The following is a 15,651-nucleotide window of genomic DNA, read 5'->3' on the forward strand; positions in this document are numbered from 1 at the left end:
AAAAAAAAAAAAACCTCAGAATAAACCTGACCAGAGACATTAAAGACCTCTACAATGAAAAGTTTACATCCTTAAAGAAAGAGATTGAGGAAGACATCAGAAGATGGAAGGCCCTCCCATGTTCATGGATTGGAAGAATTAATATTGTGAAAATGACCATCCTACCAAAAGCCATTTATAGAATCAATGCAATGCCCATCAAAATCCCCATTACATTCTTCACAGAATTGGAAAAAAACATCCTAAGATTTATATGGAAGCACAAAAGACCTCGGATAGCCAAAACAATCCTAAGCACTAAGAGCAATGCTGAGGGGATTTACTATACCATATTTTAAGCTGTATTTCAGAGCTATAGTCATAAAAACAACATGGTACTGGCACAAAAATAGACTCATAGATCAATGGAATAAAATTGAAAACCCAAATATGAGTACACGCAATTTCAGCCAGCTGATATTTGATGAAGGGGCCAAGAACATTCACTGGAGGAAAGACAGCATGTTCAGCAAATAGTGCTGGCAAAACTGGATCTTCACTTGTAGAAGAATGAAACTAAACGCTTATCTTTTATCATGTACAAAAGTCAGCTGCAAATCAATCAAAGACCTCAATGTGAAGCCTAAAACTCTGAAACTGTTAGAAGAAAACATTGGCAATAACCTACAAGATACAGGTGTAGGAAAGGATTTTCTAAACTGGACATCAACTGCTCAGGAAACAAGGTCAAGAATCAAATGGGACCTCATTAAACTAAAGATCTTCTGTTCATCAAAAGAAGAAACCAAGGAAATGAAGAGAAAAACCACAGAGTGGGAGAAAATCTTCACCAGCAACACATCTGACAGAGGTTTAACATCCAGAATACATAAAGAACATGAAAAACAAAGAATCAAGAAAAGAAATAACCCAATTAAAAGATGGGCTAAGGAGATGAACAGAGTGTTCTCAGAAGAAGAAATAAATATGGTTAAGAAGCATCTTAAAAAGTGTTCAACATCACTAGTAATTAGGGAAATGCAAATTAAGACCACTTTAAGATTTCATCTTACCCCAGTCAGACTGGCTAAGATAAAGTGAACAAATGATACCAAGTGTTGTAGAGGATGTGGGGAAAGGGAAATGCTCATCCACTGCTGGTGGGACTGCAAACTTGTTCAATCTCTATAGAAAGCAGTGTGGAGAACTCTTAAAAAACTAAAAATGAACCTACTATTTGATCCAGTTATACCACTCCTTGGCACTTACCCACAGAACTCATCCTATTGCAGAGACACTTGTACATCCATGTTTGTTGCTCCTCTTTTCACAATAGCTAAGAGATGGAAGCTACCTAAGTGTCCCTCAGCTGATAAATGGATAATGAAAATGTGGTTCATTTATACGATGGAGTTTTACTCAGCAGTAAAGAAAGATGAAATCATGAAATTTTCAGGTAAATGGATGGAACTAGAACCTGTTATACTCAGTGAAGTAACAGAGACTCAAAAAAAAATCTACACCTGTTCTGCCTCATATGTGGATCCTAGCACCAAATCCTTATAAGCAAATATGTATCCAGACATAACTATAGGAACCAGGATAATGAAAAGCAACCAGGGAGGTAAAGGAAAAGAAAGAACCTGAGAGAGATGAACAGTAGGAAACAGGTGTTACTAAGGGAGGTATGGATAAAAATGGGGTTCTTTTAATGGGAGCAGGGAGGGAGGGTAATAAAGGAACTTGGGGATAAAGGGAAAGAAGGAGTTCAAGAGAGGAGGGACCATAGAGGAAGGGTATTATTAAGGGAGAAATGGGGAAAATGGGGGCACTTTAAATGGGGAAACCATGTTGGAAGAGTTAAACAGTGAGAGAGATAAATAATGCCTAGCTTGTTTTAAAAAGCAAAGGGAAGCGTATTCATCCAACAACCTGCTGACAAATTATACATACAACTAGTTCAAGGAACAAAATATATGTCTTGGCAAGGTTTATCTGAAAATGTTTGGTCTTTGAACAAGCTTTATCTACATGGCACATGGTAATTAAAAGTACCAGATTGGTGGAACTAACCTTCTTGGATGTTTAAACAGCCATACTTTGATGCCTATACTAATCTGGTCAGAGGGACATAAAGGACAGTTTTTGTTCCTTGCCCTGAAAGATCAACTAATTTCCAGGGGATTATGAAGCATCTCTCAAAATGTTCTGTAACTATGGTGAGTCACCTGCACTCTTGTTCAGGGAGGCCATGGAGACCCCACCAGATGGACTTGAACTAGTGTCCAGTCTACAAAGTGGAGGGTCAACTGGAGCTGGATGAGAGCAGGCACTAGGCGAGGTGCTGCAGACTCGTTTATTGCCGGGAAGTGCAAGCCTTATATATCTTTCCCCCTGCCCCCAGTGTCCCATAAGTTGGTGTGTCACTTCCTGATAGATCCACTCATCCAGGCAGATCATAGGTTGGCTATTTTGGGGAAGCATAGGCTGCGCTCTCAAAATGGAAGCTGTGTTCTCTTAGTAGAGCCTGTGCTTAATCCTGGCACTTTCTCTCCTACATATCCATCCCTTTTTATTATAAAAGGGTCAGTGGGAGCCGTGGTTCTTTGCCTCAACATAGTTGACCTCACCTTAGAGCACACCCAGCTTGATGGACTGTGTCTGTCTTAGGTCATCCTGACCATCAGGATCTTACCCATTATTGACTACCAGCCCTCAAAGGGTGTGATCTCTGGCATGACCATGTGAGGGAGGAGGAGGGCAAGAAATTACACAGCCACTTCTCGGATGTCAGCAAGCCAGACCTGCCAGACCTCAGTGGGGTTTTGTAGAGACAAGGTGTCTCCAGGTTGTGAGGGAGGAAGCCTGCAGGTGTCCATCATAATCCATAAAGGGGAGCGTATCTCCAGGAGTGAGCAGGAGGCAGTGTTCCCATAGAAAAGGAAAGCGCAATGTGGTGGGAAGTTTATAGGTGGGAGGGCACTGGGTCCATGGAGGATGCCTGACCCTTGGGGGGTGGGAAGTGGTTGCCCCAGGGGGCATGAAGGGCACTGTAGTCTCTGAAGTGTCTTTTACTAAGAGAGACCAGATTTTGAGGCCCCATAAGGAGCCCTGGCTTCGGTTTCCATGAAAGTGGCCTGTTGTGATGTTAAAGAGGGAGTGACAGGGAGAAACATTAGGGGAGGAGGGGTTAAGGACTGGGCTGAAGTAGAGTGATCCTGCAAGGGACCATGTGCCATTTATGGGAACGGAAGCATGAATCAATTCCATGGTGGGGAGACTGAGGGATTCATTAGTAGTAAAGAGAACTGGGAAAGTGGGTGACTGTTCATCTACAGGGAAGATCAGTGGTGGTAAGGGGACCAGTGCCCAGAGATCCAAAGCCTGGGAAGAAGCACAACCAAAGGACAAAATGGTGCCAAGGATAACAAAGCCAGAAAAGAATGTCATGGCTTATCAAACTCGCAGTCGGGCCTGGTCTCCAGATGGGTTTCTGTAGCTGGTTGGATGTCTCTCGATGGAATCCAGATGGGGGTTGTAGCATCCTATGGAAATATACAAACGTATCCTCATCCTCGTATCAGGATACGGGCTGGTTTCTGCCACAGGGATGAAATTGCATTCCTCCACCTAACTAGTGGCAGGGGGATAGCCAGAGGCAAGAAGGACCAATGTTTGTATGCTGGACTGAGACCCCTGTTGTCAAACATGAGGAAATTAAGGTGGAACAAAGCTTCAGTAAGAGCCAGGTGAGTATCGCGTTTGGCCTCAGCCAAGGGGCTTTTAGCCAGGAGGGACTTAAGTGCCCTGTTGGTCCTTTCAACAATGGCTTGTCCTTGCAGGTTATAGGGAATACCAAAGGTATGTTTGATTCTCCAGGAGGAAACAAATTTATTGAATTCTTGAGAGGAATAAGCAGACCCATCATCAGTCTTAAGTGCTCAGGGTACGCCCATGATTAGCATGGCAGACTTTATAGCTTTAATGACATGTATAGTCTTTTCCCCTGAGAGAGCTAAAGCATAAGTAAGAGAAGAGCATGTGTCAACTATAACGTGAATGAATCTCAATTTCCCAAAAGGGGGATAGTATGTCATGTCCATCTGCCAAATGGCATTGGGTATCAAACCACAGGGGTTCATTCCTACCCTGTTAAGGGGCCCAAGAGGCATAAGCAGGGCACAGGTAGCACATGAGCAGACAAGGTGCTTGCATTGGGACATGGGGATTTCTGGGAGGAGTTTATGAATACTCTGAGGGGACAGGTGGAATTGTTGATGTAAAACTCTTGCTTGTTCTAAGAGGTTAGACTGGACTGTCATGATCAGGGCATCTATGGCAGCATTCCCCTGAGCTAGGATTCCGGGAAGTGCGGTATGTGAGCAGATATATGAGATGTACCATGGGTAACTTCTATTTTGTAGGCATTCCTGTAGCTTGACCATAGTGAGGTGGAGTGGGGTGGAGGAGTTTTTAACATGAGAAAAGGCAAGGACCTTACCAGCCTGAATAGCATAGACACTACCAGAAAAGAGATTTAGGGGTTCATCCTGGCACTCTGCTAAGCTTTAAGTATAGCAAGAAGTTCTCCCAACTGGACAGAGCCAGGATTAGGGACAATGTGGGATATCTTTTTTTCCAGGACAATGTATCAGGACCCCAAAGTTCTTCTTATTAGCATCCAAAAAGGCAATGGTCGCTTGAGGAATTGGGGAGGAAGAAGGAGTGCTGTGGAGCTTAACTTCAATGTGAGAAGGGCCTGAATTCTTTTGTCTTGGGGCAGGTGATTGTCAGTGTTGCTAGGGAAGCCTGACATCATGGTTGAAAATTATGGAATCGGCCCAGAGTGCCTGTAGGCTACAGAGGGGAAAGGGGAGCACAATAGCGTCGGGTTCTCTATTGAAGATTCTTCTAGCTTGAGTGTGCAATTTGACTGCCAATTTAAAGGCCAGATCAAACTTGGAGGAAACCTGCTGGAGCTCCGAGGATGAGAGATGGACCCAGATAAGTGGCCCAGTCTGCCAAAGGGCACCAAGGAAGCCAGAAGAAGTCAATAGCACTAAAGCCTGTAGGGATTGTAAGGGCTCATATCTGTCGAGGATTGTTGATGGGAGTAACCCAGTGATCTTTTGTAACAAGGCTATGGCCGGGAGTTAAGTTAATCTTTGCTGAAGGGCAGGTGGGGCCCTCCAAGAGAGAAAACAGCACCCTCAATTCCCCTGAGGGAATAGGCAAGAACGGTTTAAGCCAATTTATTGGTGCCACAGAGTTGTTGAAAATCGGCTAGTGTATAGACCAGCTTTGAATTAAAGGTAGGGGCCATAGGGCGTACGCCGGCCAAAATGGTATGCACCAAAAAGGCATAAGGAGGCACCTCCTGTAGCTTATCTAAGATGATAGACAAGCCAAGGGATGATAGGCGGGAGAGTAAGTCTCTGGTTAACTTGAGGAGAAATTGTGGGTTAGAGTGGGACAACAGAATGTCATCCGTATAGTGAATAAATTGTACACTAATGAGGGATGGTTGAAGTGGTTCATGAGACAAAAAGCTGACAAATAGTAGGACTGTTTTTCATTCCCTGGGGAAGGACTTTCCATTGATATCTGAGGGCCGGCTTGTGGAAGTTCAGTTCCCAAACCTTAAAGGCAAAGTGATCACGATCTTGGGGGAACAGCGGGATTGAGAAGCAATATTTAACATTAAGTGTTATGATATAATGGGAAGGAGGAATAGCGCCAGGGTGGGGCAAGCCAGCCTGTGTTGAGCCCATTTTTTCCATTTGGTCATTAATGGAGTGTAAGTCCTGAAGCAATCTAAAATGGCCATTTTCCTTTTTAATAACAAATATTGGGGTATTATATTTATCAGTAGATGGTTCCAAATGTCTGAGGTCCAGCTGTTCCTGGACCAAATTTTTGAGGATAGACAATTTAGGTTCTATAATAGGCCACTGCTCCACCCAGATTGCATCTGTTGAGAGCCAGGTAAGCACAATCAGTATGGGAGACTCCTTAGGGGATGTCCCAGGGAGGGCAATGGCCATTAGAATTGGGGGTGCTGGTCAGGGCTCTGATTTCTCCCAGAGAGTTCCTGTTTGGGCACCAGCTGTTGCAGGTTTCCTCATGGGTCCAGCCCACGAGGGACTGCAGGGAATGAGGGTTCTGGCCAAGGTGAGGGTGAGTGGTACAGAATCAACACACAGACTCCAGGAGCTAGATGAGAGCAGGCACTAGGCGAGGTGCTGCAGACTTGTTTATTGCTGGGAAGTGCAAGCCTTATATACCTCTCCCCCTGCCCCCAGTGTCCCATAAGTTGGTGTGTTGCTTCCTGATAGATCCTCTTATCAGGGCAGGATCCCCTCATCTGGGCAGATCATAGGTTGGCTATTTTGCAGAAGCGCGGGCTGCACTCTCAAAGCAGAAGCTGTGTTCTCTTAGTGCAGCTTGTGCTTAAGCCTGGCACTTCCTCTCCTACAGACTAGTACTAGAGAATGGCTGGGGGAGCTGACAACACAGTGGTCAGTAACAGGGATGACAGAGTATATGGGCTCCAGTGGGGCAGGGGTGGGACTATAGGAGGGTTCCATTTGGGATGTGGGTATAAAGATGGATAAGATTGTTTGGGATGTTCTTTATGGAATAAAAAAAATCAATTAAAAAATGGCAAAAAAATTGTCACTTTGAATCACAGTGTGTTTTGTACAGTCTGATTGAACATTTTACTTATTCCTGATGTTTTAACATCACATTCACACATGGATCTTTCACTCACTGCAAAGTCACACAAATGCTTTTCTTTGAGGTAGTGATTGCACATTGGCGACCTAATTATTTTATGTGTATTTCCCATATTATCAGAGAAAATATGAATTTAAAGGCATTTATGGTCAATATTTAATAAACTTACAAAATTTTACAACTTCATCAAGATAATATTAAGTAAAACTGGACTTTTTATAATGTCAAGTCCTTGGGGGTTGGAGAGGTGGCTCAGTAGTTCAGAACATTTGCTGTTCTTCCAGAGGACCCACATTCCATTCCCAACACCTACATGGTGGTTAACAACTGCCCATAACTCTAGTTCCAGGGGATCCAAAACCCTGTTCTGGCCTCCCAGCTTTGCACAACACGGGTGTACTTACATACATGCAGGCAACACACTGACACACATAAAATAAAAATAATAAATATTTTAGAAAGATAATGTCAAGTGTTTGATGGTGAGAGACTGTAAAGACAGCTTGTAGGCCCATAGCAAGGCCCTGCTTCAGCCTCCCAAGCATTGGGATCACGGGTGTGTACTTCCACTCTCTGATGCATTTTATTACTTTCAAGTAAAAAGTTCTAAAGATATAAATTTCTCTTCAGCCACCAATATAGAACAGTCCCACAAATTTTGAATTGAATATTTATTGACATTCAGTTCTGGATATGTTTCAATGCCTTGTAACTTTTCTTAGTACATGGTTTGTTTAAAATAATGTTGTTAATATTTTCCTGACAACAATAAACTTCATTGTCCACTATCATATTTCAGATAACATGTTCTACAAGATTTGAAACTTTAGAAACTTACTACAGCTTATTTTATGGTCCAACATGTGTTCTTTTTTTGGTGAAAACTCCATGTACTCAGCTATTTATTATGGATTATGAACCAGTAGAACCAACGTGATTGACAGTGATGCTGAGTTTAAAGACTAAATTCTTAGGAATTTTCTTTGTATTGTGTATCGGTTTTCAGTAGTGTTTGGAACATGAATGTATAGCGACAAGATGGCACCTTCACTGGTGCCAAACATGTAAACAACCTGCGGCTGACAGCCATGATAACCACCTGCCACCGCCACACGTGCCTATCAGCAACATACTTCATAGATGACATCAAATCGCCCATAAAAACAGAAGGCAGCGGCACCAAGGTGAGCAGGCTCTCCAAAGAGTCCTGACGAAGACATCCTCCCTGCTACAGTCCTGGTGCAGCTGGGCACTGCCCGTCATTGGACTGGTCCAGCTTCGTGTCTCCGACTAAGATCACGTCTCGGTGAAGGCATCCTGCATTCAGGCAGACTCAAGGCACGGTGGTCGGCCACAGCAGAGTGGTGAGACTCCTCTCCCTTGTGTGGTACCCTAACCCAGATAATAAACTTTGGATAATTTACCTGCCTTGCGTGGAGGTCTCCTTCTTGCTTGAGGCAAGTAGGATGTTTACAATAACTAGGATTGTGAATTTTTCTGTTTTTCATTTTCTCAGTTTTTGCTCCAAATACTCTGGAGCCCTGTTAATTAAGTGTGTGTGTAGTTACAAGTGCTGCACCTCACTTATTTGTCACCCTTTACCATCTTGAAATGCTTTGTCCCTGTCTTTTTGGTGATGCTCCTCCTCAAGTCTGTTGTGATTAACAACGGTCATCACCATATTAACACTTACAGAAAAGCTGCACATTCTGTGATAAATTGCCTTTGTTCTAGTGCCAAAAATTGAAATAGTTATGTGGTACAATGTCTGCGCTGTCTGTTTTCTCCCACTGATCTCTGCCCTTTCACCAAAACTACAGTCTCTTCGTTGCTGCAGCTCGAAATTTTGACACATTCTTTCTTCAAATGTGTTCTTTTGAAATTTGTTTAAGCTATTTTTGTTCCCTAACCTTATAAACTCTAGAACATCTCATTTACATGTACAAAAAAAGTTTCCATGAGTTTAATTTACATTGCATGAATTAATTTATATTGTATGAAATCATCTATTTGGGAAGAATTAACATCTCAGTTATGTATCATCTCTCAGTTTGTTAACAAAGGAGACTCTTCTCTCACCTCCGATGTCCTCATTTTTCTTCTGGTGTTTGGTACTTTTTCCAAAGTGTCTATGGATATTTGTTATAGTTCTGTCCATTCCATCTTTTTTTTTTTTTTTGGTCTTTTTGAGACAGTGTATCCCTGTAACCCCAGCTGTCCTGGAACTCACTATGTAGACCAGGCTGGCCTTGAACTCACAGAGATCCACCTGCCTGCCCCTGCCTCCTGAGTGCTGGGATTAAAGGCATACGCCACCATGCCTGGCCCATTCCATCTTTATACAGCCATTGAGGTAGCCTTGTTTCTTTAATTTCAACCTTCAAGTTTCAATTATTCACATAGACACCATTTTCTCTGTGAAATTTGCATTAGTGGTGTGAACTTGCCAACCTGCTTTTTCTGTAAGCTTTGTCCCAAGCTGCCTAGGATTTACAGCCGAGACAACTGTGCTGTGTAAAATGGAACAGTTTTCATTCTTTCTTTCCAATCTATGTACATTCAACTCATTTTCTTTCTTTATAGTTCTGTTTAGGACCTTCACGGTGTTGAATGGTGATAGTGGACTATTCTTGCCTTGGACAAAAACTTCAGAAGAAATTGCTTACCTTTTCACTGTTAGAATAATGTTTAGTATAGGCTATAAATGCAGTGCTAGCCTGAATCTGGAACCCAAAGCCCAGTTGATAAATGTCTGTTCCTGGTTGTGCTATTGGGAGATAGTGGAACCAGTAGGAGGCAGGGCTTGGTGAGATGTTTTAGGTCCTGGCAGGGGTAGGGGGATGGGACATGTGGTTCAGAGGGGATTGTCAAACAATGGGTCTTTTCTTTGACTTTCACACTTAGTTTAAGCGAAGAGCTCTGTTTCACTCTACCCTCCCACAGCAACGCACCCTTCTGTCACAAATTCAAAACAATAGAGTCAATGACTCATGGCTTGGAACTCCAGAACTAAGAGACAAAATAAACTTTTACACTAAAGTTAATTTATGTCAGCTACTAGTTACAGTAAAGGAAGGGTGACTGGCCCATGTGCTTTATATCAGGTAAAAGTATTCTCTTTAATTTTAGTTATTGACAGTGATCATTATGAATAGATGTTGAATTTGGTCAACAGTGTTTTCTACCTCTTTGGTAGTTCAAATGATTGTCCCCCATAGGCTCTAAGTATTTGAGCACTTTGTTCCCAGATGGTGGTACTGTTCTGCAGATTAGGAGGTGTGCTTTTCTAGAGGAAGGTATCACTGGAGACAGGCCTTAGCCTTCTCTGCTTTCAGTTTTGCTGTCTCCTTTGCCTGTTTGAAGATGTGAGTACTCTCCTCGCTGGTCTAGCTGTCTCCTACCAAGCCTTCCCAGCCATGATGAATGCTACCCTCTGGAACCATCAGCCAAGTAGCTTCCTTCTATAAGTTACCTTAGTCATGGTGTTTTATCATATTAGCATTAAAGTTAATAATACAGAAGTTGGCACCAGGATCATGGGGTTTTGCTCTGATGGGTCTGATCATGTTGTTTGGGGGAAGATTATGAAAATCTTTGGAGCTTTGGCTAGAAGAGCCATTGAGTGCTTGGAGCTCAGCAAGCTGTTCTCCAGGAACCTGAAAGATAATGCTGAAAATTGTGTAGATGGTGGAGGTCTGACTTGTGAAGATTCAAAAAGAAGAAAAGACTCTATCAGGGTAGTTTGTGTAATATATTTTGAATTAAGAATTTTTCAAAGCTCAGTGGCTAAGAGAACTGACTGCTCTTGCAGAGGTCCTGGGTTTGAATCTCAGCACCCACATGGTGGCTAACAACTGTCTGCAACTCCACTTCCAATAGATCTGACACCCTCTTCTGACTTCTGCAGGCATTGCACAGCACAGGTGTACTTACATACATTCAGGAAATACACATAAAATAAAAATAATAAAATATTAACAGAAAAGAATTTTTCAAAGTGAATTTTTTGTGTGTTTTACTGGGACAATCAATGCTGGTGTACTGGGGCTGAAAAATCAGCTGTGATTAACAAAAGATCTGCATCATTGAGGTGAAATCTTCTGAGAAGCATTTCCTCAGGGTCAGCACACAGAATGTGTGGTCCAGAGGGGGCCAAGGCTACACATCAAACTAGAACAGAATTTGTCAATGTGTATGATTCTACCAGGTGGTAATGGTGTTGAAGGAGAGACAGGAACATTGGGAGAATCTGAGACTTGGCATTAAAGAAGGCCAAGAGAGGCCATTAGTGAAGGTGCAGCCTCAGTTTCAGTAAAGAAGAACCCAGGATATTGTAGAGATGCCAGGTCTGTGGGATCACCACTAAGGATGGCAGCAGGTATGGTGTGGAGCCACTCTGAGCCTATAAGACGAGCTGTTTGTGCTGTGGACAGCAGAACCAAAGACGTGGAGCTGCCTTGGTCTTTGGAGCCAGAAGATCATGAGTGAGTCCTGGATGTCTATGCTGCTGGACCTTGGTTTTTCTTAAGAGTGCTCTGGCTCTTCACTTTGGAAATTAGAAAGTATTTAACTTGTTTTGGATTTTCTAGGAATCCACAGGTAAAAGAATTTTTAAAGAGACTTTGAGTTTTTTAAATATTGTAATTTTTAAGGATTGTGGAACTTTTAAAATTGTATTATGCTTTAATTGTGGTATTAATGTTAACATGAGATCTTGGGGACAAGAACAGGAAGGTTATAATTTAAAAGTGATATGTTTGTGTCTCAACTTGAAAAATGGGCAGTTGTGTTGGATAGCTTTTATTATCAACTTGACATATCTGGGAAGAGAGAACCACAAATGGGGAATTTCCATTACCTGATCGGCCTGGAGGCCCACTGTAAAGTCAAATTCACTGCAGGAAGGCATACATGGCATTTGATTCCCTCCTCCCACTGTTCCTATGACAATCTAATGCAAGAATTCTCCAAAATGCCATTTGGACAATCTTAACAAGTTCGTTGGACTTGATAACTGAGCTTGGGGTGCTGGTTTACTTACAGAGGATTGGGTGCCCCCCCTTCACAGCTGTGCTCAAAAGTCCACAACCAAATATAAATCCTGTGGCTTCCTGACAGCCACACAAAATGGCGAGAAACCGGCCTCATGGTTTTCTCAGCTTATATATCCAAACCCCTCCTCTTCAGGCAGCTAAGGTCAACTGATTGGGTGGGAGAGGTGATGAGCTTGACTCCTTCCACAGAGCATGGGAAGGAGGTGGGACCATGGCTTGTACTTGTAGGGTCAAAGGAACTTCCAGGTCACACTCCACCCCTTCCTCTGGCTCTTACAAACTTTCTGCCCACCTCTCCTGAGAACTTCCCTGAGCCTTGGAGGGGGTGATAGGTGTGGGACAACCTTCCTCCCATTGTGACAGGGCACTGGATTTCTAGGTTTTTGCATTATCTGTTTTTCATGGGCTGATGGCTCAATTCAGTGGTATTCCATCTACTATAAAAACACAAACAACCAGAAACAAAAATATGTAAACAGTAACTCCTATAATAGGTTATGGACATAAACACAAATGCTTGCACAGTACTTTAGTAGGTGCGGCACATCCATCTAACAGCACAATTGCAGTGGTTTCTCCACTGGAGCCCATAACCTCTCCCACCATAGGGGGTTGTCCTGGTCTACAATAACAGATGTGTGTTCCATCCCTAGGTGTGGGAATTAGAAGCAATAAAAAATTAGCTGGTTGTACACACACTAGATGTGCCACTATTGCACCAGCAGGAACATCTTGCTTCACATGTTGATAATGCAGCAAGCAGGGTCCCTCGTTGAATATGATGATAGGGGACAATTCTCAGTCATTTGCATTGTACCTTCTAGCACTATGAAAGCCATCCATCCAATGGCAGGGAGTTTCCAGCTTAGTCCAAGCTTGATTTCTCCCTCTCCCATGCTCACATCATGTGGTGTCTTCAGCAATAGGGTCTTACCATCCCCTTCAGGTGTGCAATCAACATTATTGGCAAATTTATTATTTGGGGGACTTCTAGGGCCCCTTTAGCTAACAGCTCATTAGGGAGGCAACCCACCCCTGATACTGAGATTTTCATTTAACAACATATGGCTTCTGGAAGGGCCTTTTCCATCCCTGTAGGGTTCCTTCTGCACTTAATGGATTTTAATTATCCCTTTAGCAACCATTTTCTTTCTTTCTCTCTTTCTTTCTTTCTTTCAATTAACCCTGCTCCTGTAGGATTGCACAGAAGGTGGGAATACCATTGAACCTGATTATTTGCAGCCCAGGGTTGTACATTGGTACCTGTGAAATGAGTGCCTCTGTCGTTATCAAATTTGCTGTGGGCACCATACATAACACTGAGTCTGGTAAGTCCCTTAATAGTAGCCTTACCCATCACTCTCTTACAGGGAAAGGTCTGCATAAGGTCTGTGGCAGTGTCCACACAAGTGAGGACATACTTGCACCCTTTGCTGACTGGCAAGGGCCTTATGTAATCTACTTGCCATTCTCTCACAGGAGAAGCTGACTTGAGCACATGTTTCTTCATGACATCCATCCTTCGGGACCATAACTGGGAACACACTTCACAGGCCTCAACAGCCTGTTGGATGTCACAGTATTTTACTAGAATGCCAAGGGCTTTGGCTCTTCTCCTTCCTGTGTCAGCTCTTGATATGAATCCTAAGGGAACCTGTGGGCAGAAAGCCCTCACCTTGGCTAGGGCATCAGCTTCCTGATTCCCAGGGGGACTCACCAGGTGGTGGGAAGCCACATGGTAAACTACCGGGGGCACTAGCTGCTCCTGCATTTTATTATATATATATATATCCTTCCTCATTTGTTGTCCCCATAGAGACTGTCCCATCACCTGCCAGTTTTCTTTCTCCCACTGAGCCATCCATAAGTTTAAGCCTTTGAACACAGCCCAACTGTCAGTACAAGCTGTTACTGGCCAAGATTCCCTCATTATTACTATCCATACAGCTCTCAATTCAGCCCACTGACTGCTTACTCCTTCTCCCCTCTCTAACCATATAGTGTCAGTGTTCATCTGTATTGCCACTGCTACCCATTCTTGTCTGGCACCCCACTACTGCCATCAGTATACCAAGCATCAGCCAGAATTGAAGGAGCCCCTTCTAGCACTTGGTCAGGTCTTGCTAGAGGGTCAACTATATGAGGTGGAGGGAGAGGCTCTGTGCCTTGAAATGACACCAGTCCTAGTACTGCCTGCATGGCACTGGTGACCTGGCTTGCTGACACCACCCCTCGCTGTTGCAAATATGAATGTCTTCTTTGCAGCATTTGGTTTTGTGCTACCCCTGACAGGTGCTTGGCTAACAGGCCCTCCACCCACCCTTTTATGGGATATGCAGTTTTTACAGTAATGTGGGTGGGGCCCATAATGGATTCCACCTGTTGCAATGCTTTGTACACAGCCAGCAGTTGCTGTTCAGAGCCATGTACTGGGATACTGACCCTTTCCATGACTGGGACCAGAACCCAATTGGGACTGTTAGTCTGGGTTGTGTTGCCACAAGCCCCACCTATAACCCTCAGGGCTCCTGGTGACTTCCAAGAGGAAGGGACACCGAGGTATTGGGGGCACACAGCTGTTTTGCTTGCCCAACCAGTCCTTTGGCCTGCTCAAAAGCCTCTTGGGCCTTTATATCCAAATCCCATGTAGAACTTCTCTTTATTAGCTCATACAGGGGACGGGTGACCTGAGCAAGGTGAGGTATAAAAAATCACCAGTACCCTAGAAGTCCCCAAATACCTGTAACTGCTTGGCATTTATTGGTACAGGTTGTTGTAAGATTGTTTTCAACTGCTGTCCTGGGTATCATGTAAGTTCTACATGACCATAAAACTCCTAAGAATTTTATTGCTGTACAGGGCCCTTGTACCTTGTGCGGGTTGATTCCCATCCTTGTTCCCTCAAGTGCACTTGCGTGTTCCTCAAATGAGCTTCCAAATCTGTAAGGCACTCAGAAGTTAGCATTATGTCATGTATGTAGTGGAACCTCCTTACAGAAGGTCAGGGTAACAGGGCCAGGTCCCGGGCCAACACCCCACGACAAACCATGGGGTTGTGGCAATAACCTTGGGGAGATACTCTGAAAGTCCACTTCTGTCCATTGCACATGAATGTGAATTGATCTTGGGATTCAGCAGCTAGGGGAATACTCAAGAATGCATTAGCAAGGTCCACTGCAGCATGGAAGGACCCCATTTCCTGTACCAGCTGTTCAGGTAGCAGTGCAATTTTGGGCACAACTGCATGAATGGGAGGCACCACCTTATTTAACTCCCAGTAATCTACAGTCATTCTCCAGGAGCCATCTGGCTTCCTGATAGGCCCAAACTCTGGATGGGGTGGATGACTACCTGTTCTAGTGCCTGGATAGTTTCTGTAATTTTGTCTCAACCCCTAGGCAGCCAGTACTGTTTGATATTCACCACCCTCCATGGGGTGGGCAGTTTGACTGGCTCCCACCTTGCTCATCCCCAAGTAATTGCTTTTACTGTTTGCACCCTCAGCCAAAACTCTCCCACGGTAGTATGTAGGATGTGACCTAGTAGTGTATCCACCCCTAAAATGTTCTCTTGCAGGGGAGAGATGCACACCTTGTACTCCTGTGGGGGGATAATTGCCCATTCACAGAATGAGCCTAGTCTGCTTTACATGTATGGTTTTATCCCCATACCCATCCACCGCTGTCCATTGGCCCTGGTGTTTTGGGAGCTGCCATGAATTAATGTACACTCTGCTCCAGTATCCACTAGGGCCCATTTCTTTTGTATATTAGTGGGGGACCAATAAATCCTCAATTCAACATGTGGCCTCTAATCACCCAGTATGGCCCACATCTGTAGTCAACCTTGGCCACCCTTCAAGGAAGTGGCTGGGGGGAGG

Source organism: Nannospalax galili, unplaced genomic scaffold, assembly GCF_000622305.1.
Source record: "Nannospalax galili isolate Female #2095 unplaced genomic scaffold, S.galili_v1.0 scaffold764, whole genome shotgun sequence".
NCBI lineage: Eukaryota > Metazoa > Chordata > Mammalia > Rodentia > Spalacidae > Nannospalax > Nannospalax galili.